Genomic DNA, 22,707 nt, shown 5'->3' with positions numbered 1-22,707 from the left:
GGAAAGACACGCGTTCCCGGGCAACAAGTGGGTGCACCGACAGACAGAAAGTTCGGGACAGGGACCAGGACAGGAGTGTGTTCGAAGATCCCAGCTCTGGGCCCTCCCAGCACACACCTGGGGCACACGGTAAGGCCTGCGGGAAGGATCATGAGCAGATTAGAGCCAGTGCCTCTCTGGCAGCTGTGAGGGACCCCACAGCGGAGAGGGTCAGTGGCCCTTGAAACCTGAAGCCACCTGTGGGACAGCAGGCAAGCCCCCACTGCTCCAGCCAGATGCCTCAGCCTGGCCTCAGAACCCCTTTGCAGATGGAGACAGAGCCCCACGCCTGTCACCAGCTTCCCCCACGCCAGTGTACCTCAGGGCCTCACATCACACCCTCCCACCCACCCAGAGCAAGAGCACAGGAAGTCATTTGGGGCGCATATTTAAAAAACAGAAGGACTCCACTCTCTTTCTTCTTCAAGAACACACATATACCCCCGGCCCCACCCCACGACCGCCCCCCACATATACACATATCATAACAGGAAACTGTAACATCAAACGAAAACGGTCTGGACGGTGCAGGCATCATCTTATTACACTTGAATCTGGGGTTTCGCCCATGTTGTGGTTGTGCTGGACAGGGTCAGATTAAGCAATTCTGGTACTCATGGCTTTTAAGAAGTTGGTAAACCTCAAATGCCAACTGCAATAAATCATACAAGTCTCTATTAAAACTATAAATCACTCATGAAATTTAATACTGTCATGAAGAGTAATTAAGCGCTAATGTAATAAATCTACAAGAGAAAAAAGAAACACAATAACACAGAATCTTAAGAGTAAGGGATTGCTCATGGATTAGAGCTTTATGACAAATCTCTGTGCCCCCTAAATAAAGCCTGCGTGTTTTCCTATCCAAAGCCAGAGGTCCTCAATGGAGTTAAAAAAAAAAAGAAAAAGAAAAAGAGAAAGAGAAAGAAAAAGAAAAAGAGAAAGAGAAAGAAAAAGAAAAAGAAAAAGAGAAAGAGAAAGAAAAAGAAAAAGAGAAAGAGAAAGAAAAAGAAAAAGAAAGAAAAAGAAAGAAAAAGAAAAAGAAAAAGAAAAAGAAAAAGAGAAAGAAAAAGAAAAAGAAAGAAAGAAAAAATCATGGAAGGGCCACATTCTCGAATAAACTCGGGACCAAGAGCCAAACATAATGCCCTTCTTTTCTATAGGAAAACACCTCCAAAACTTTACTTCCATCTCATCCTATTGAGGAAAACGGAAAGGAATGAAGAAGTAAAGCGGAAAACGAGAACAGACAGCCCAAGAGGCATCTGGGTTTGAAAGGAAGTTTTAGGAGCAAGTCACAATAGTTTTTCACGATGTTCCCATTTCACGTATACACCCTTCACATAACTGCTTCGTCGCCGAGGCACAATTTTTTTCTCACTTCTTCAATTACTCTGAATCCCCAAATTTTAGATAGGATAATGAGAACCAGGAATTGTTCTGGACTGCTTCAGTCACACACCGCCTCAGGACTCCAGAACCGGCTGGTAGAAGGCGAACCAGTAAAAATCGATTCCCGGCACCGCTGTTTCCCAGGGGCTGTGTGGGCCCTGTGGACAGGAAGAGCCTGACAGGCCTTCCGCCCAAGAGGAGCACAGGGACCCACGTGTCACAAGGATCCCAGCTCAAAGTCCTGGAGAAAAGACGGCACTTAGGTGAGCAATGGGTAGCGGGGTGGAGAGGAAGGAAAAGGGTCAGAGAAGCCTTTTCTCCTTCAAGAAAAGCCTTGTTACAGAGGTGAGTGGGTCGGGGCCCCTGGGTAGCTCAGTCAGTTAAGCATCAACTCTTGGTTTCGGTTCAGTCAGGATTTCGTAGCTTCTTGAGTTCGAGTCCCACATCGGGCTCTGCACTGGCAATGTGGTACCTGCTTGGGTTTCTCTCTCCCTCTCTCTGCCCCCCCCCACCTTGTGTTCTTTCTCTCTCTCTCTCTCAAAAATAAATAAAAAGTAAAAAAAAAAAAAAAAAAAAAAGGTGAGTGGGAGCCTGGGGAGGGGACCTGCAGAACAGGGGACATAGAGCAGCAGGCTGAGCTTGGGGACCTATAAGGATCTTGGGGGTTGTTTCACAGCAGGGTCTTCCAACTTCAGTGTGGCTCCAAACACGTGGCTGTTTTGTTAAAATGCCAGTTACTGGGCCCACCCTCAGAGCTGCAGATTCAGTAGGGGGGCGGGGGGCAGGGCGGGCTTGCAGGTCTAACAAGTTCCCAGGTGGTGCTGATGCTGCTGGTCAGGGGACCCACTTTGAGAACCACTGCCCCAGAGCCGCATGGAAGAAAATGAGACCGTGCCTGTGTCCCTGGAGAGACGGAACTGACCGAGGGGCACTTGGGAAGTACTGGCTAGGTGGTAAGGGAGATTGGGTTGCAGCAGGATGAACTCGGTGAGGAGTAAGAGATTGACAGGCTCATTGGGGGTGGGGATGAGTGGGCAGAGGATGGATAGATAAGAAGGATGATGGGGCACAGGCATGAGGGACAAGGGTGGACGGATGGCAGATTCCTAAGGTCTCTCTTCCATGGCACTGGGGGTGCGGGGGGGCCAAGAGGAAAGGCAGGCAGGGGCCCCAAAGAGAGGCAGGTGGAGAACGGTTCCATCTGGGACGGGTGGGGTTTGAGGAAACCAAGGCATCCAGGCTCCAGCTAGATGCCTGGATTGAGGTGGGTCCACGTCTGGAATTCCGGAGCCAAGTCCAGCCTGGAGACCGGAGGTACACCCACAGGGCAGCCGATAACCATCAGAGGGAGTGAAACTGGCCAGGAGAGGGTACAGAAGGACAGGAGGACACCTGGGGGAAGGCCAATCGTTAGAGATGAACAGAGGAGGACAAAGCAGGGCTGTGTGAGGAGGAAATATCAGAGACCCAGGAAAACCAGCAGTGAGTGGTTTGGAAGAGCCCAAGGGAGGAAGCAGATTCAAGCAAAATGCACAGAGGCCAGGCTGCCTGGGACGCAGGGGGGTTGTGCACCACACCGCAGGAGTGAGGGAGGTTGAGAGAACAGAAGAGATAGAGACGCCCTCCCACACCCTCAGAAACGTGGCCCCTGAGAGAGAAGAGAGGGTAAGAGACCAGACAGTGGCTAAAGGACATCCAGGGAAGAGCTGCCTGTGGGTGTTTTCACTTTGTTTACAGATGGGAGGCACCTGACTGAGTGCTAAGTGGAGGGGATGGCACCTGTCACCAGGCCAGAACAGGAAGCAGGTTAGCCCCATTCATTCCCCAGAAAGGGAGGGAAGGGGCTGACTTTGAGCTGTTGGGTCAAGGACCTGATCTGTTCCCATCCCTGGCTCACTTGAGAAATGTCAGACCCGGCAGCATGGCTGAGTCAGAGGCGCCTCTTTTAAAATTGAGGCCATATGGGGTGCCTGGGTGGCTCAGTCAGTTAAGTGATCTTTCAGCTCAGGTCATGATCTCACGGTTGGTGAGTTCGAGCCCCGTATCAGGGGTTTGGAATTCTTTCTCTGCCCCTCCCACGCTCACTCTCTCAAAATAAGTAAAATAAACTTAAAAATAAAATAAAATTGAGATCATAGTTTGTTTGTTTTTAAGGTAGGGACTAGGCCCTTGCTTTCAGGAGTTTTGGCTTGAAGGATGCCTTCAGAATAGTGACGCTCCTTGCTTCTTTCCCACTGGCAAAAGGAATTGCTGAAATCAGCCAGGAGCCTGTGCTCCTGGGTCCCTCTGGACCCCTGGCCCACAACTGTACCTCCTTTCCCCCCTGAGATGCTCTCAGCCTGCAGAGAAAGGAGGCGGGGATTTGAGGAGCCAGATCAGAGCCAGGGAGAGCAAAGAGAATGAAACAGAAATCTACAGTAGAAATCCACCGTCAAACCAGATTCTAGCCAAGCACCAGGTGCCCCCCAGAGACAGCTGTCTAAAAGCCGGACATGAGCCCAGAGACAGGGGACTGCACCCAGCAGTGGGGCAGAGGCAGGTGGGGGTGCTGGGTGCTGGCTGCAGGGGCCAGAGGCCCAGCGGGTTTTACCAAGGGGCAGCAGCGGGGGCTTCTCTGAGCCCGGCAGAAGGGACGTTTAATAAAAGCTGTGGACAATTTCATCCCTTTCACGGCCCTGAGTTCAGTCTTTTTATTTACGGTCCCGGACACGCTGTGGGAGATCAGAGGAGCTGGGAAAGGAGCGGGAAGACACAGAGGCAGAAAGAGTTAATAGGCAACAGCTTTTAGAGGGTAAAGCGTTTCGGAAACAGAGAATTCACTGGCACTCCCTGCTGCTTTTATTGCTTTCGCTCAACAGCTGGAGAAAATGTTTGATCAAAATATTTGTATTATTGTGTTTAAGTGAAATGACATATGACAGCTCATTATCCCAAACTCCGAATTCCCACAGCATCTGTCACAGCCACCCTACTAGAGACAGTCACTCGCCCCGGAAGATGGAGAGGCGTGGGGCGGGGGGGGGGGGGGGGAGATGTGAGGCATCACCAGGCATCAGACCCCAGACGTTCCCAGTCCCACAGGCCCCAGACTCCCAGTAAAGGGGCCGGTCACTGCTGGAGGGACAGACCAGCCCCTCCCGGGGCATCAGCAGCCCTCCTTCCTCTCCTCGGCCAGGAGCTTGGGGATAACACCCCAGGCTTCAGTGGCCGAGGACATGGTCAGCCAGGATCTCCCCTCTCAGACATTATTTGGCAAGATTATCTGGCAAGCTCCATTTATTAATCTGAATTCTAACAAAATGTCTCTCCCAGGCCTTCTGCCTCCAGGGAGATTTGAAATTCGAAGAAAATATAACTTTTTAAAAATCATCATGCCATTTTCTGCACCCTGAAGTGAATAATTATGTGATGGCACAGAACTCGTCTTTGTAAGCCTAACTCCCTTTTCCATGACAACCTCTGAGTAAAGAAAGGGTCCCAGTGCTGCTCCTGCCATGTTCTCCCAGGATACCCTGCAGAACCCGATGGAACAGAGATGTCTGATACGCTCTACGCCAGACACTCAAGGGAAGCAAGTTCATCTGTCGAGCACTTACTGCGTGCCCAGCCCATTTCTGAGAATTTGATTGACCTTGTTCAATTCCCACAACAATCCCAGGAAACACGTGGTATTATTTTCTCTTCCCAGATCAGGAGATTCGTGCTCAGAGAGGCTAAGCACAGGCCCACGGTCTCGGTGCCCATGTGGACGAGAAAGCGCAAGAGTGAGGCTCTGAACCCAGAAGGTCGGGCTCTAAGGCACCTCTGTTTCCCACTGCCTCCTGGTGCCACCCACAGAGAAGTGACGAAACTGCTGGATGCCCTTCCGAACGCTGGGCTGGAATGCACACAAATATGCCTGCATCTGCCTTCTTCAGCACTCATTTATCCAATCCAAATGCTTGGACAGAAAAGTGCATGTCCCCTCATCTCTGTGCCCCTGCGCAATATACTGCAGAGACGTCCATCCTAATGGCTCTAAGTTTTAGCTCCACTGCAGCAACTTACCAGTGCAGACCTCTGGAGCCCTCCCTCTTGAGACTTCTGAGCCCCAATTTCCTCACCTACAGAATCAGGAAGGTGAACCATTTCTGCTTCGTGGCATACCAATGCCACGTGTGGCAAAGAGCCCTGAGGACGTCCCCCGGGATCAGCCATGTCTCTGAACATCCATTTTCTCGGGGATAAAACCTGCCGCACCCACCCACAGGCCATTTCAGGGATCCTAAGCAAAATGAGATAATGTATATAAAAGTGTTCTATGACCTGAAAGTGCTGTGTCCGTTTCCATCCTGCCATTTGGAACTATCGTAATGCCTCGTCTGTAACGGTGCTTTTGACTCAAAAATTAACGTCCCTAATGCCGTCATGGGCCCAACTGCTCAGCTACCCCAAGAGAAAGCAAAATTAGCACCGAGACCAAGACGAGGATGGTGCAGGACTCTCTCCATCCTGCCTGGCTCCAGAAATGGATGAACCACAATTGTCATAGCCAATTCCTACTCAGTCTTGTTACACGTTTTGAGGCTGGGACACTTAAGCTTGGGTGAACACAAGGTGCATACTCCTGAACTCTAATGGTGGGACACTTATGAAAATAATGCACTCCCTCCTGGGACCAAAGCCACCACCCCACCTGGAGAGGATGGTGATGTCCAGAGCACCGGTGGCAGAGGCTGAGAAAGCTTTGCCCCAGAAGACCAGCCTTCACCAGCTTCCAAATGGCCCACACTGGGAATCCCCGGGACATGCCATTTTCAGAAAAACCAGTTGCTGTGTCAACAGTAACTTCGTGTTTCATACGGTGAATGCCAAAAATTAGGGGTAGGAGGTACAAATGCAAACCAAGATTTCACTCTCATCACAACACTAACCTTGAATGATTACTTCCTCTGAATTCAATGGCAACCAGTAATCCACCAACCAATGAATGACTCAGTACATAAAACAGGGCACAATGAATAGTTTTTTAGGTTAATTGTAACAATGATTTTTAGTAGGTTTCTTTCCCTCCATAACGTCAAATTTTTCTACAAATAAACATACAGTATTTGAAAAGTTAAAACAGAAAAACCACTTTCAAAACAGAGCCCGATATTCTAGGAGCTTCTGTGGAAAGCATGCTCATGCCAGGATACCTTCTCTGCATGGGCACGATTCCCCACCTTCGTGCTAATCCACTTTTTTCTTTGTAACCGGCATCAACATGTCTTTGTAATGAAGAACTCCTCATTCAATTACGGGTTAAAGTCTGTGTCATTCTCACACACTATTCCACTGAGCCTAAACACAGGCAGCTTTCTCAAAGCAAGTGGGTAGTTAACACGCCAAGTCAATCAAAACCCACTGGACACCGCGCCGCAAGTGTTTTCTTAGGAAGCTAAAAGCCAGGCTTTCCGGAGCTGTCCAGTACAGCCAGAGCACCTGAGAAGACCCTTGGTGGCTATAACTATCCAGCAGCGTGTGTCCAGCCTCTATGCTGCAGAATTATTAGAAGGTTATAAGTCACCTGTTGTCATGGGTTTAATTGTGTCCCCTGAAGAGATACGTCAAAGCTCTCACCCGTGGAATATGTGAATGGGATCTTATACTGAAATGCAACTATTTATAAAAGTAATCAGGTCACTAGGGAGGGCCCTAAACCAGCAGGACTAGTGTCCTTCAAAGATGAGGGCGCAGACAGGTCGAGGGCCACGGGAAGGCAGGAGGAGACACGGGAGTAATGCGGCCATTGCCAAGAAACAGCTGGGGTACTGGAAGCTGAAGACGAGACAAGGAAGGCGAGGTTTCCGAGGGACTGGGGACCCTGATTTGGGGCTCCGAGCCTCCAGAACTGTAAGAGAGTAAACATCTGTGTTTTAAGCCACCCTGTGTGTGGTACTTTGTCATGGCAGTCTTTGGAAATGCTGTGGTTTTGAAGAGAAGTCCTCATTCTGTTCTCTTCCTGGGCAGAAGCAATGATGAATATTGACAAGAAACAAGATAAAAATTCTCAGAAAATCTGAGGAGAGCAAAGCACATACAGTAGGCTTCTGTCATAGTTTTGGCTGTGGAGCATCCATTTCTTCTTCCCAAAGAACTCTGATTTCCTTTGGGGAAGGACTCCTCTATGGTAGGTGGGCTTTCTAGGAGCCTCACCCTCAGGACAGCGAGGGCTCCGGGCCCTGACAGCCGAGGTCTCTTCTGGGAACCTGAGACTTGGGTGAAGGGAGGGGGGAAGGAGAAGTGGCCACAGTTCATCACCCACAAGAGACTATCCCTCCTCAGGGCCCAGCTGACCATTCCTGGCCACTAACGCCACCTGCTTCACTAGATTTTTGGACCGTTTTTGGCTTCTGACGTCATCCCAGAAACTCCTGTTGGTGCAAGAATTGGGATCAGTTTTTGGTGCCAGTAATCAAACAACCCTGGCTGAGGTGAGAAGAAAACCACCCAGCCCAACCGCTGAGGGGCCAGAGCGGCTTGGGCGAATCACTTCAGGGACTCCTCAGGAAAGTCAGGAGACTACTCTTTATCTGGCTGAAGGCAGGCTCTGGGTCAGGTAACCCCAAATTCTCATCCAATGCCTATGATTAGGTTGTCTACGATTCTAAATGTTTCTGCTGAGGAGGTGAGTTAGGGAAGGTTGGGACATGGGCCTGTGAACTGCAAGTACAGGCCAGTCCTGCTCTGGCTTGCCCAAGTCAGGCAGGGCCTTCCCAAAGCCTAGTCCTAAAAACTCCCTAGTTACAGGTACACGGAGTGCCGTCTCCACGACCGACCACACCGGTGCCGTGATGCTTAACTGAGGCATAGCGCAGCACACGCCAAATTCCAAACCCGAAAGGCTTCAAAAGCTCCATCCTGCAGATTAGACCCTGCATTAATTATACGCTGCAGCAAAAACCAGATCTCTTCACGCTCAACCAGCCTAAACCAGCAAACACCTACTGTCTCACGACTTCGGTGGGTAAGGAACGTGGGTGGGGGTGGCTGAGCTGGGAGGCTCAGGCTCAGGCGCGCTCATGAGGCCGTGGTCAAGCCGTCCACCTGGGCCACGGTCACCCCGGGGCCTGACTGGGGATGAGGTGCTTCCTCACTCACTTGTGGAGCTGCCAGCAGGCCAGGTTCCTGCGTCTGTCCAGGTCTTTCCACAGGCAGCCTAAGTGACCTCAGGACAAGGCAGGGCGGCTGTGTGCCCCAGAGAGAACGAGCCAAGAAAGTGCAGGAGAGCCACCCTGGAAGAAAGCCATCATCCTTGAGTAACCTAATGTCAGAAATGACCTCCCCTCACTCCCGCCTGCTCCATTTGCTAGAACAGTCATTAAGTCCATCCCCCTACTTGAGGAGGAGGGATTAGCCCCACTTCTTGAAGCAGGACAATCAAAACTCTGTGGACATATCCGTACAGCCACATGGTGCCATAAATAGCTGAATTTCTTATCTAATCTCCAGTAGATTCAGTGAAATAATTCAAAGATCAAATGTATCCTATTAAAAAGGAAGCAGGGCTAGGGGCCAAACATTGTGGCTTTGATCCAAGTTCCGACAGTCGCTCCGTGTGACCCAAGATAATTGGCAAACCTCTCTGTGACTCTTTTCTCAGCCGTTACGCTCTGGCCAAGCACTGTGCTAAGTGCTCTACCCATACTATCTCGTTGGATCCTTTTATCATTGCAGTGAAGTGGATATTTGAACCTTCATTTTGCAGCTGCAGACACTGAGTCACAAAGAGGTCAGAGAACTTACCCAAGGTTACACAAGAGCCAGGCTGGACCCCTAAATCTGCCTCTTCGGAGAGAAAATGACACATGAAAAGGTCCAGAAAAGAGCAAAAAGTAGAAATAAAAGCATACCATTTTTGAAAAGGCGTTACCATTAACCATAAAAGACAGCAAAACTGATAAAAGAAGAGATAATAATCGTGATGACCATGGGTTTGCTCTAGGATGGTGTGCTAGGTGAGCGGTCAAATAAACTGTTAGCATTTATTGTATTCCTTCTTGTTCACTGTAACTCCCGTGAGGACCCCATATGCCATGCGCACAAGAATGCTTATTACTTCCACTGGAGGAAGACAAAAGCATCATGCAGTAAAATGCTGCCTGACAGGCTACTAGTTAAGATTCTTTTGGGGCATCTGGGTGGCTCAGTCAGCTGAGCACCCGACTTTGACTAGGGTCATGATCTCATGGTTTCATGAGTTTCAGCCCAGGATCGGGCTCTGTGCTGACAGCTCAGAGACTGGAGCCTGCTTCAGATTCTGTGTCTCCCGCTCCTCTGCCCCTCCCTGCTTACGCTCTGTCTGTCCCTCTGTCAAAACTAAATAAACATTAAAAGAATTAAAAAAATTCTATCACACTCGCCAAAATCTTGAACTTAACTTCTTTGTCTGTCAATATTACATCCAGATCAAAGGCCATTAGGAAAGGCAATTACGTAGCACATACAACTTACCCTGAGACATTCAGGACCCAACATCCTACAATACCCAGCCAAGATGCCTGCTGCTTTACAAAGCCTGCCCTGACTTCCCACTCTTAAGCACCAGTTCTAGAAGTTCCCACTTCCTCTTATTACAATGGGAAAAAAGACAGCAGGAAAAGGATGTCTTACTAACTTTTGAATCCAAAAACCCAATGGAATCTAGCACAAAGGCCTTTCCAAATATGTACGGAGTTAGCAAACCATCCCGAGATTAACACGTGTAGTGGGTACGACATTATGAAGCCATCATTTAATAAACACACATTTCTGAGGTTCAGATTCCTGGCTTCCGAATGCTTAAAGATGCATGGATCAAGGAACCATATAAAGTTACAAGATAACCCCAGCACTATGGACCCAAAATCCATGTGCTGAAACACTCACTCCAAGTGGAGGCCCCAAGGTAGAGCCTTTGGGAGGTCATGAAGTCAAGAAGGTGGAGCCGTCATGAATGGGATTAACGCCCAGAGAGCTAGCTAGCCTTTCTTTCTACCGTGTGAGGACTCAGAGAGAAGATGACCATCTAGGAAACAGGAAGCCAACCTTCCCAGACGCCCAACCTACCAGCGCTCTGATCTTGGACTTCCCATACTTCAGAACTTTGAAAAAGAAAAACCCGTTGTTTAGAAGTCACGCAGCCCACAGTCACTTGTTGCAGCAGCTTAAGGGACTAAGACAGCCAGGAACATTACCAACTATGATGTGGATTTACTTAAAGAAACAGACCACGAAATTCTGCCTTCATTTTACAGGTAAGAAAACAGAGGTCTGGACAGGATACATAACTTGCCCCAGGTCTGTCAGAGCCAGGCATGAAACTATGTGTCCTTAACTCCGGGTCTGGCCATGTGTCTCTCAGGTAGGTACCCTGAATTCAGGTGGGCAGCCTGAATTTTCCTGTCAGCACATCGATAACCAGGCTCAAAACGCTTATTTCCTTTTTCTGCTTAGTATTTTATATCTACATACAGAACTGGATTAGAACGTTAACCCCCCCTCTATTTTGCAGAAAGCATCTTGGTTCTGAGAAGCATAAATTCAGCTTCAAATTTGTATAAAAATTACAGGAAGGCGAAACTCTATGGGAAAAAAGAATTATTGGCAAAGAGAAAGAGAAGTGGGAAACACAAAAGAAAGGTGTTGGGGGGGGGAGGCAGGGCGGTGGGGAAGGAGAAGGAAAAGAAAAAGATTAAGGAGGAGATCCTATGTACTTCAGTAAATGGGAGATGATAGAAAATCTTTTCAGGCAAACGTGTGTCTGAAATAAAACGCAGCATTCCCTAGTTCCTCTTCAGCAAGCAAACAGCGGAATCTGCGGGGCTGGAATCCTTCCAGGGAGGTCTGGGCCTGCCCGGTGATGGAGCCGGCTCTCAATTCACATCTGCCGAATGGAAATGAATTTTCCTCAAGCCAGCAGGAAGCTCTCTGCCTCACAGGGTATGTGAGCGCCTCCCCGGCCGGCCTCACTCCCAGGAGAGCGATTTTAATGCGCAAGGTGTGAGGTGACACCCAAGATGCTTCAGTCTGAGAGGCCCAGACCCTCCCACCAGGAAATCAAATTTCTCAGGACATCCCTAAACTTGGAGCCCTTCTTCCAGTCCCGAACGGTTTCTCTTATCCTTTCTGTGTTTGGTTTTCCGCCACAAGGGCCAAACTGTTGAACAGCCCAGCGGGGCTGGGTGGGAGCCTGTGTGTCTCTGGCCCCCACCCCGTGGCGGTTCTGATGTGTTCTGCAATGGAGCAGGTGCACCTCACTGCCCAGCAAGCACCTCCTTGGTCTGGCCCGCAGGCTCCACACTGCTAACTGTAAATACTTGACATGCACACCCTCTCTGGGAGAGAAAAGCCCAGAGGCTGAGCGCCAGGCTGACCCTCAGTGCTGGGAGGGATGCCTCTAAGGCCTCTAAGGCGTGGGGACTTCCCCACCCAACCCTTTAACCTGCTCTGGCAAACGGTGCCATGCTGCATGCTGTCGACGGTCTCCCAGGGTCCCTTGAGCTGCTAGCCCTGTAGCCACAGCAGCAAAGCCAATAGGATCCCCAGTGACCAGCAGGTGTCAGGGTTAGAGCGCTAGGGGAGGGGGACTGGGGATGAAGGACCTCCTATCACTTCGGGTTTTATGGCCACATGAGCAAGGATGGGCCCTGGCCAAGGTGGCTTCCTGCCTCCAGAAAGGTGCGCTTTGCACTTACTCTGCTGCTGGAGGCTCATTCTCTTAGATTCCTTTGCGGCAGCGGCCTCGGAATACTGGCTGGAAATCTAAAAGCATGCTGGGTGGAGAGAACATGAATGCGAAGACAGGCTAGAAGGTGGCAAGCATTCACGCAGCCGACGTTCTTTTCAAAAGAATGTCTTCTGCTCGATAATGTGTTTTTCTGACCTCATGGTGTGAAAGTAGCCTTTTTGTTTGGAACTGATGGCAACAGCAGATGATGTTTTTGTTATTGTTTTATGTGTGTTCCGGCATCCCAAGCCACCCCAGCCCTCGTGTCCTTATTTGGACAAGTAAGTCCTTGGCATCCCCGCGCTGGTCTCTCCCACAGTATTGTGTTTTTTAAACTTCGGTGCTCAAAATCGGGGGACTCCCGACGTGTGGTAATTAAGAAACAGTGAAGAGTCTTGAAGACGGAACGGAAATGCAAAAGCATCGGGATGGCTGAAAAGCAAGGGCGGCGAGTCATGTGTGAACGTGCACATGAGCACAGCGTGTATGAAGTTCAGGAGACGGAGTGTGTTTGGCATGAGAAAGAGGTCACGGTACAACAGTCACAGGGCTAAAGCAGCAGGCGAAGCCAAGCCCGAGCTCCTCACTTGTTGCAGCCTGAGAAAGGCACAGGGGCTGGGGGACGGGGACAGGGAGCTGGCAGAGGAGAACAGTGGAGGCCAGGTGGCTCTCTTCCAGGGTTTTTGTGAATGGGTGGGTGTGGAGTGCTCATTTCCTGAGCATTCCAGAGGAGGGAGGAGCAGTCACCACTGAGGGGGGAGGCAGGCTGAAGGAATCCGTCCCTGGGGACAGCTGACATCTCTGGACGTTTGTTCAAAGAACCGCTGTCCAGGATTAGCGACCCAAGGGGGGGTTGGTTTCCATTTTGTTTGTTGCTGTTGTTACTTTATGAAATAACCAAGCTTGCCTGGGGGACGTTGGATTCTTTGCTGTTCCTCCCCATCACAGGCACACTGACAAGTTGGGTTGGGCCAAGTCTGAGAACCCGAGGTTTTATGTGCCTGGCATCCAGAAATCATCGACTGCTTTTTGACCAAAGCCGTTGCTCAGCAGGGTTGGTGGTCAGTGGAAGAGTCAAGGGAACTCCTGGACTCAGGGTAATGCACAGGGCGGTGTTACCACAACGCCCAACAACCAGAAGGAAAGTGAAACATGCAGCCGGTTCTTCTTGGAAGAACTTGAATGCTTGGTGAGTTGGCAAAAATATCTGGATACTTAAGGTAACTTCTCACTATCGGTGGCCATGTTTAGCACTGTGCTTAGTTCAGCCCACCAATAAAATTAAAGGTGTGTCTAGGCTTAACTTTGCTAATCCTGATGAGCCAAGAATGAAACATGTGTTATATCTCCCTCCAGAGTCATGACTAGCTGCGTGGACCTTATCTGCACAAAGATTAGAAAACTATGCCTCCTGAGGGGAGACCCAGCTCTTCTGGCACTCAGCTTGATGAGAAGGGTGGATCTTCTTGCAAATTACAAAGAGGGACCTTTCCTCTGGGTAGACACACAGGTACAAAAAGCTTAGCTTTCTTTGTTGATTCCTTTGTGCAGTGAACAACCTGTACAACTGTACTCAGAGGCGCTACCTCCCTCCGTAGTGTCCAAACGTAACTCACCGAGAAGTATAACCATTTCAAAGCAAGAGGCTAAGATATGGTCCAGAATAAGACTTCTTCGACTTCAACTGCAAAAAGAAATCTACAGTCCCTGCTCCGTGAAATGAAGAAAAGAAAAATAAAAAGAAAGAAGGAAAAGAAAGAAGAGAAACTGCCCCAAAGTAACTGTCCTTGTATAAATAAAACCATGGGATTGCAGAGCTGGAAGTCACTTTAAGAGTTATCTAATTATCTACCTACTGCAATCCAGCCTTACAAGAATCCCTCACACTGTGCCCACCACCCACCCCAGTGTCTGAGACCTCTGTGCCTAAAGAAGCCATTCACACAACTCTATGTATGATCCAGAAATCACCTACATTGGGGGGCCTGGGTGGCTCAGCCAGTTGAGTGTCCGATTTCAGTTCAGTTCATGATCTCACAGTTTGTGAGTTTGAGCCCTGCATTGGGCTCACTGCTGTCAGCGCAGAACCTGCTTCAGATCCTCTGTCCCCCTCTCTCTCTGCCTCTCCCCCACTTATGCTCTCTCTTTCAAAAATGAATAAACATTTTTTTTAATTTTTTTTAACGTTTATTTATTTTTGAGACAGAGAGAGACAGAGCATGAACAGGGGAGGGGCAGAGAGAGAGGGAGACACAGAATCTGAAACAGGCTCCAGGCTCTGAGCTGTCAGCACAGAGCCCGACGCGGGGCTCGAACTCACAGACCGTGAGATCATGACCTGAGCCGAAGTCGGACGCTTAACCGACCAAGCCACCCAGGCGCCCCAAAATGAATAAACATTTATTAAAAAACAAAAAAACAAAAAGAAACCACCTATATTAAGCACAACTGTTTTTTACTAGTGGTGACTCTTTAGGTATTGAAGACACCTAACCATGACTCCCCAAATCTTTTCTTTGCAAGCTACATAAAAGTGCCTTGCTTGAACCCCAGCCCTGTGCCCACACTATAGCAACTGACAGTGTGCAGAGGCATATCTGTGGTTTGTCCCAGGAACTGCAGAGCAGCTGAGAGCCAGGTGAGGAACAACCTTGTTTCCAGGGACAGGCAATCCCGTGTTCTACGAAAAAGAATTTCTGGAAGTTGGGAACCTCGGAAATTTAAGAAGCCCATGAGCCCGCTGGGTTGTGATAAGACAGAGCTCACGTTCTGGCTGATACACTCCAGAAAGTCACGAGAGGGGCTGGAGACCGTAAGGAGTAACAGCACGATGTGTTGCACCGGAAGCCCAAAAATTAAAAACTAAGGGGACGACAGACAAACCAAGGGGGCGCTGGCGTTCCCCCATTGAGCTTTCTGAGCTGACAACGCAAGAACCAACAGAACACAGCAGGTTCATCCCAAGAAACCTGTTTCCTGGCACCAAAGCTAACACTCCTGGACAAGAAGCTTCAGAACAATGAAGAATCAGCAAGTAAGATGAAGAGATGCCCCCTGATGAAGGTGCACGTCCCGTGTCCTGGAACTAGATGGGCTACCGGAGGCAAGGAGCTGCAGAGCCAGCAGTCATTGTGAACAGCTTTTCCACCCGAAAACGAAAGATTTAACTTCACCGTCAGATGCAAGAACACTGACCATGAAAACAGTGAATTAGGAATACCTACTATAGGATGCTGGCTATTCCTATGTGAAATAGTTTATTACAAGAAACCAAGTATTCCTTTGCTAAGACTGGGATTAAATGTGAGGCATATGCACATCTTCCCTATGCATGACCTTTATTGGAACAGCAAGATCATGTCTGATGTCTAAAGGCGGCTGCAGAGACTGCCAAGGAAATACAAAGCGCCAAACAAGAATCTCGCAAAAAAACGTATGCAACAAAAAGAGGACCTGATCTCCGCCTTACTTCTTTCTTCAAATGTTTCCAAAGTTTACCGGAAGTTTCTCCATCTGAGAAAATACATTTTGTTTTATAATATAATTTGACGGCAAAAAAAAAAAAAAAAAAAAAAATTCCTCTTACAACCAACTTCTTTGTAAACCCTGCCTGGGATACCGGAATGAAGGTGCCCCACCAATCGGGCCGCCTGGGTGGCTCAGTCGGTTAAGTGTCCAACTTCGGCTCAGGTCATGATCCCGCGGTTCGTGGGTTTGAGCCCTGCATCAGGCTCTGTGCTGACAGCTCGGAGCCTGGAGCCTGCTTCAGATTCTGTCTCCCTCTCCCTCTCTGCCCCTTCCCATTCATGCTCTGTCTCTTTCTGTCTCTCAGAAATAAATGTTAAAAAAAAATTTTTTTAAATAAATAAATTTTTTAAAAAGTTGCCCCACCATTCAGTCATTCATTCATTCATTCATTCACACTTCAACAAATAGGTAATCCCTACTGTGTGCCAGGCACTGGGCTGGGCACTTACGACCTGGCTTCAGCAGCACAGACGTGGCCTTTGTCCTCGTGCAGGATAATGGGAAACATGTTATTTCATCAAAAAAACAATTACATAATTAAAAACTGCTAAGTCCAGGGAAGGCAAAGCCCAAAGTGTGAAGAGAAAGCCAAAGTAAACCAGGTAATTTAGAACAAAGTCATGTCAAAAATGCTTACCCTTATGGTATCTACAAAACATCTGAAACGGATCATCAGTTTTATGACTACTAGTGTTGCCAATTACCTTAAGATGTTAAAACTATAATGAAAAAATATTTTTATTTAAAGTAAGTCATTTACCAACTTTAAGTGATGGAGAGAAGGAAGGGGGCTTGCAATGAAATAACTAATAGCACAGATAGGTTTTGTTTCTTTTAGCGGATGTGTTCCTACAGAGAGATGTCTGTTTATCTGCTGAATTTTTTTTTTTTTTTTTTTTTTTTTTTTAGTGTTTACTTATATTTAAGAGAGAGAGAGACAGAATGCGAGTAGGGAAGGGGCAGTCAGAGAAGGAGACACAGAATCCAAGGCAGGCTCCAGGCTCTGAGCTGTCAGCACAGAGCCTGACACAGGGCTTGAACTCATGAACTATGAGGTCATGACCTGAGCCAATGTCAGATGCTTAACCTGACTAAGCCACGTAGGATCCCCTCGCAGGGTATTTATTAGAGGACAGCAGGACTCCTGGGGCATCTTCCTGACAAATCAGATCCAGTTCTGGCTGGTGGCAAAGCAAGCTTGGCGTGGCGTGGGAAGCAGAGTCCAGAACAATGAAAGGGAGTAATAAAGATTACTGAAGAGGGGCACCTGGGTGGCTTGGTCGGTTAAGCGTCCGACTTCGGCTCAGGTCATGATCTCACGGTCCGTGAGTTCGAGCCTCGCATCGGGATCTGTGCTGACAGCTCAGAGCCTGGAGCCTGTTTCAGATTCTGTGTCTCCCTCTCTCTCTGCCCCTCCCCTGTTCATGCTCTGTCTCTCTCTGTCTCAAAAATAAATAAATGGTAAAAAAAAAATTTTTTTAAAGATTACTGAAGACTGACCACACACTTGGCAGAAATAAATAACGGATTGGTAACAACTTGAGTGGTCTATCTGCCATTCTCCAAAACACGCTTTGCAGGAAAGGCACCGAGGCAGATAACACTGGACTGAGGCCCAAACAAGGGCAGGGTGTCCACATGAGGGTCCGAGATCAGAGGGCGTCCCAATGTGGATGACTGCAGATCTAGGGCAAGCCGAACGGCCCGATTAAGGCAGAGCATTCTCACGGGTGCCCGGGGGCAGGCAGTCAAAAGTCAGATCAAGGGGTCTGGGTGATGCTGTCAATGGGAGCCACAGCCATCAAGGAGGAGGGTAACACACTCCTGGGGCATTTAGAGAAGATTAATGAGGCTGTGACAGGGGGGACAGACTGAGGTGAGAAAGCCTGAAGGCCACTGTAACAGTACAAGCGTGAATAGTCCATGTGTCGGGGGGCAGAATGGAAGTGATAACTTCATGACACGTGATCGTTTTCCAAGGGAGAAATGGGAGGGAGGGAGGCCTTGGGAAGGTAGAAGAGGTCTGGAACGGTCAGTGTCAGGTGCAAGAAAAGTAGTACCAGAGCGCCTGTGAGTATCCATGCGGTTACGTACCATTTCTACTGGGCCATTTGGTTCTGCTGTCGGTTCACGCTCTGTGGTCCAGGAAAGCACACAGAAAGCAGGTAGCAAGGGTTTCGAGTTTGAGCACCGTCCACAGTGTGACTGCAAGCATTCTGGGCAAACTGGGTGAGCTGGACGCACTCGCTCAAGATGGCCCCATACGCAGTGCACCAATATGGAGAAAGTAATGGCGGGGCCCACGGAGTGGCCATCCTCACACCCAGCTCCAGTATAATGTCCTGGAGATCAAAGACATACGAGCCTGAGGGGAACAATGGAATACGCAGCCACCAAGGATGAGAGCAGAGCCCATAAAGGAGACGTGTTCCAGCTGACGACACCCACAAACACTGACTGTGGAAACCTTACCCCCTTCTGCACGACAGATATTTATTTTGCCGGGATCTGGGAAGTCACAGATCCCATAAAGCTGTTCAGAAAACAAGCCTTTATTCTCCAAATGGATGACGCTTCCCTGTGCACAGTGCTCCCACTGTCACAGGCAAGGGAGCCAACCAAGGGACCTCAATTGTTGAGGGACAGTGTGGCTTCCATTCCTTGGTGACCCAGTTAGCTTTATGTGGTTACACAACCTAATAATTCTAACCATCTAACATTCTTCCAACAAACGGTAATGAAGAATGATGGTGCCTGACATTAGGTTGAATGCTGGAAAAGTCGAAGGGCTAGAAAGATGTTAACCCTACGAAGAAGATACTACCGGCATCCCAGTTGGACAGATGAAGGAAATGAGGTCGTGCCTAGATGGGCGAGAGGAGATAGCCAGGAAAACATGGAGCCTGAGGAATGGAGGGTGCACAGCACGATGTGAAAGTACCAGACGTGCTTCCGTCAGAGCAAGGATGTGTGGAGGACTGAGTTGCTCATTAGGGCCAAGAGGCCTGAGGAAGAAGGAGGCGTCCCTCTGCCTTCTCTAGGTGGACACAGCTGTACCGTGACGTGAAGGGCCCAAGGACCCTACCGCCATGTTTCAGCCAGAGGCCCCTGCCCGGACAGTATTAATTCTGTCAGAAATCTGTCCGTGTAGACATGCACGTGGACGAATGCTGGGAGGGACATAATTTAAGAAAACAACACAGGATTTTCAAAAATGAAGAAATAAAGGAGAAAGGGAACAAAAAATGGGTAGGAGAAAAATGCAAGGCCCTTTTCTCAAATGGGTCCCAAATCCTTTTCCCACAGTTTTGCAAAACTCAAACCGTACCCTACATTTTCATTTCTCCAAAGGAAATGCTATACAAATCACCTCTCTTCTCCTCCACGCACCTGACAGCCCAGATGACTAGGACATTGCATGAACTCCATCAGGCCTCCAGGGTGCCACGGAGCATATGTGACACGGACGGCCTATAGCCGGCTCCCCACAGGAAGTGTCCCAGGGGGCCAACCTGGCAAGTTGGGGGGGCCAGACAGCAGGGCCAGTAGGCTACGAAGTTGCGTGGGTGAAAAAACAAAATTCCCTCTCCAAGAGAGGTCATTTTGTGGTGGTCAAAAGTATATATAAGAAGTTTTATGTCCTGGGGCGTCTGGATGGCTCAGTAGGGTAAGCGCCCGACTCTTCGGCTCAGGTCATGATCTCCCGGTTCACGAGTTCGAGTCCTGCACTGGGCTCTGCACTGACTGGGCAGAGCCTGTTTGGGACTCTCTCGCTCCCTCTCTCTCTCTCTCTCTTTGCCCCACCCCTGCTTTCTCTCTCTCATTCTCTTTCTCTCAAAATAAATAAAGAAAACTTAAAAAAAAAAAGTTTTATGTCCTGCTATTTCTTGTCACAGCTGACAGTGGGAAGGAGTTGGCACAGACATTTTTTCATAGCACATTGTATAATTTTGGGTGGGTAGCAAGTACTAACATCTGTCACACCTACCCACAACTATGGTAAAGACAGGACTGAACTGGAGACTGTGGTAGGCTACCTTGGGTTTTCCCTCGAAAATCCCGAGGAAGGAAGTGCCATCAATTGGCAGCCTTCAGTGGACAGCATGGCCCCAGCACAGTGGTGACCTCTGCACATGCTTTCCCAGTGCTGAAGAGCTGTTTTGAAATCTTTCTAAGGCCACAAGGTGGAAGCTTTAGAGTCACATACACTTCTGCAAAACCTGCCCAGACAACAAGTATCGGGTCCCAAACACATCACACGAAAGCAAAATTCAAGTGAGGCGGAACACAGCTTCTATGTGACCAACCTTCAGGTGCAGGTTTCCTACGGAGGTGCTCAATTAAAACCTCTAAAATTTTGTGTCCTTTTTTTTTTTAATGTTTATTTATTTTTGAGAGAGAGGGAGCGCATGAGCAGGGAAGGGGCAGGGAGAAAGGGACAGAGGATCTGCAACCAGCTCTCTGACCGCAGACAGCCTGATGTGGGGCTCGAACGCACAAACGTTCAGATCGTGACCTGAGCTGAAGTTGGATGCTTAACTGACTGAGCCACCCAGGTGCCCCGTAAACCTCTAAAATTTTGTTAAACAGCAACACAGGAGCTTCTGAGGATTCCTGTGGTGTGATCAAACATGGGTGCTGGTTAAAATGCGTGGAGGAAACAGAGGGAGGGGCAAGATGAACAGCCTGGAAACTTCACTGACACCAAGAACTTCTGAGCCTTTGAAACTGGATGAATAAATAACTGAGGAGCAGGCCTGAGTTGGAGCCCTACAAAAAAATGAATTAAATTGAAATTTTTCTAACCCCTCTTTAAATATGCAGGAAACCTTTTGAAGTCATTCACGAAACTTACCCATGTGCTTTTATTGTGACAGGAACAATGTATAAAACACTGGACAGATGTCCTTTTGAGGGGATGGGGAGGCCAACACGGGCCACTGGACTCTCCAGACCACATGAGGTTTCTAACTAGTCATGCTGAGTTGGGGGGCGGGGGGGACCTGATGACATGGGGAAGAGTGACACAGAATGCCAACAGATTCCACAAGCACAGACAGCCAAAGCCACATCCCTTCCACCATCCCATAACTTAGTGGGAGTTCAGGCCACGGTATTGCAATACGAGTGCCTCATTTGAAGGTCCCTCCGTCACAGAACCTTCCAGCAATTCTCCCCAGTCTATAAAGGTATCCAGGGGCCCCCTGACTGCCATAAAGGTCACCCACAGACAGATGTCACCTATGAACTGAAAGTGTTTTTCGTCTCGAGGGTGGAACTCAGGAGGCTCCAACGTGGAGAGCGCACTTTCAATCAGGGGTGAATGTTCAACCCTCCAACCAGAGTTCTCTATTTTGTTGGGATTCCCAGGTCTCTAATCCAATACTGATTTTGGGGGTGCTGGCATTTAAAACCCACTATGTTAAGGCATGTGGATTGCTCAACTTTCATTCAATATGGTGGTCAGAAGGACGCGAGACAGGAGAGAGAAGAAGAGAAGAAACCCAAGGAAGGAGAGGCCAGTAACCAATGGAAGTGCCTTCCCATTCGAGGGATGCCTCTTCAAGCAATGCCTTCACCTTCACCACCTGGGTGCCCCCTTCCATGACTCGAGTCCTTCACTTGGGATGCCGTCGGCAATCTGACAGGCAGTTTTTCCATCGTGCGGTAACGCACACAAAAACGCCCATCGGAAACATTGTGAGAACAAGGCACTTTTAAACACTAATGGCTGCAACTCAGTTTTAAGAAAACGGAAAAACTGAGCACTCGGAATGGGGAAGCTGTCTCATCTACGGGGCACCACTGGGCTCCGTCAAATGGGTGCAGGAGAGGCAACGTCTGAAACTCAAGCTTTCAATGAAAGACCAGGGCTCAGGGCGGAAAATAGTTCTGACTTGTTTGAAGCCTGCTTTTGCTGACGAACAGAACAAACGATGGTTCAGGCTGGAGCTGCCCGCTTACATGAGAGAATTTCTGGAAAAGGGTACTATCTCAGAGGCCACGCGTGTTAACTGACAGTAGAGTTTATTTTTACTTTTTTTTTAATTTTTTAAAAATTTATTTGAGAGGGAGAGCAAGTAGGGGAGGGGCAGAGAGAAAGGGAGAGAGAGAGAATCCCAAAGCAGGCTCCACGCTGTCAGCACAGAGCCCGGTGCGGGGCATGATTTCACAAACCCTGAGATCATGACCTAAGCTGAAACCAAAAGTCGGATGCTTAACTGACTGAGCCACCCAGGCGCCCCTACAGTAGAGTTTAGATTAAAGTAATGGCTGTGGATCTGGTGTAGACTCATATGCCATTAAAAAAAATTTTTTTTATAATGTTTATTTTGTATTTCTAAGGTGGGGGGGAGGGGCAGAGAGAGAGGGAGACGGAAAATCCGAAGCAGGCTCCAGGCTCTGAGCTGTCAGCACAGAGCCCGAGGTGGGGCTCGAACCCACAAACTGCGAGATCATGGCCTGAGCTGAAGTCGGACGCTTGACCGACTCAGCCACCCAGGCGCCCCACTCATATGCCATCTGAAAAGAAAACCAGGTTGGGGCTTTCCTGTCCCCCACACCACGGTGGATTCGGTGGGCCGCAGTGGGCTCCGAGGCACGTGGTTTGTTAAATGCTCACTGGAACATCAACGCCTGCTGTCTCGGGCTGCGAGTGCAGCTACATAGGCTAGTGCGTCAGAAGGTCCTTCCACACACAAAACACAGGGAAGGATGAGCTGATCTTTAACATGGATATGTTTTAATAAAATAACAGAGCTCAAAAGACCAGCCTCAGATTTGCAAATATTCTCATTCCCTCTAAAGCTTAATAACCATGAGATACATCCACAGGGATTTTCACCTATCAATGTGTGTTTTTAAGTGTTTTTTTTTTTTTTTAAACAAATGAGCTCTGAAATAGCTACCACTGCCTGTAATGTTGAGTTGTGGAGCGCCGTGGGCTGGTGGGGCGGGGTGGGGGGGGAGTTCAGATGAGCCCGTCTGCCTCCTCACAACAGGTCTGGGAAGGCAACATC

At 48.9% G+C, this 22,707-nt stretch overlaps 1 protein-coding gene across 4 annotated transcripts in view; it reads right to left on the bottom strand.

The window, feature by feature from the left end:
* The window catches only part of GLI3 (GLI family zinc finger 3), a 281,417-nt gene that overhangs the window by 139,735 nt on the left and 118,975 nt on the right, over positions 1–22,707 (bottom strand). The window lies entirely within an intron of this gene.

This window comes from Panthera pardus, unplaced genomic scaffold, assembly GCF_024362965.1.
Source record: "Panthera pardus isolate Hobbes unplaced genomic scaffold, ASM2436296v1 HiC_scaffold_8, whole genome shotgun sequence".
NCBI classification, from domain to species: Eukaryota; Metazoa; Chordata; class Mammalia; order Carnivora; family Felidae; genus Panthera; species Panthera pardus.
This window is presented reverse-complemented; position numbering and strand designations above follow the sequence as displayed.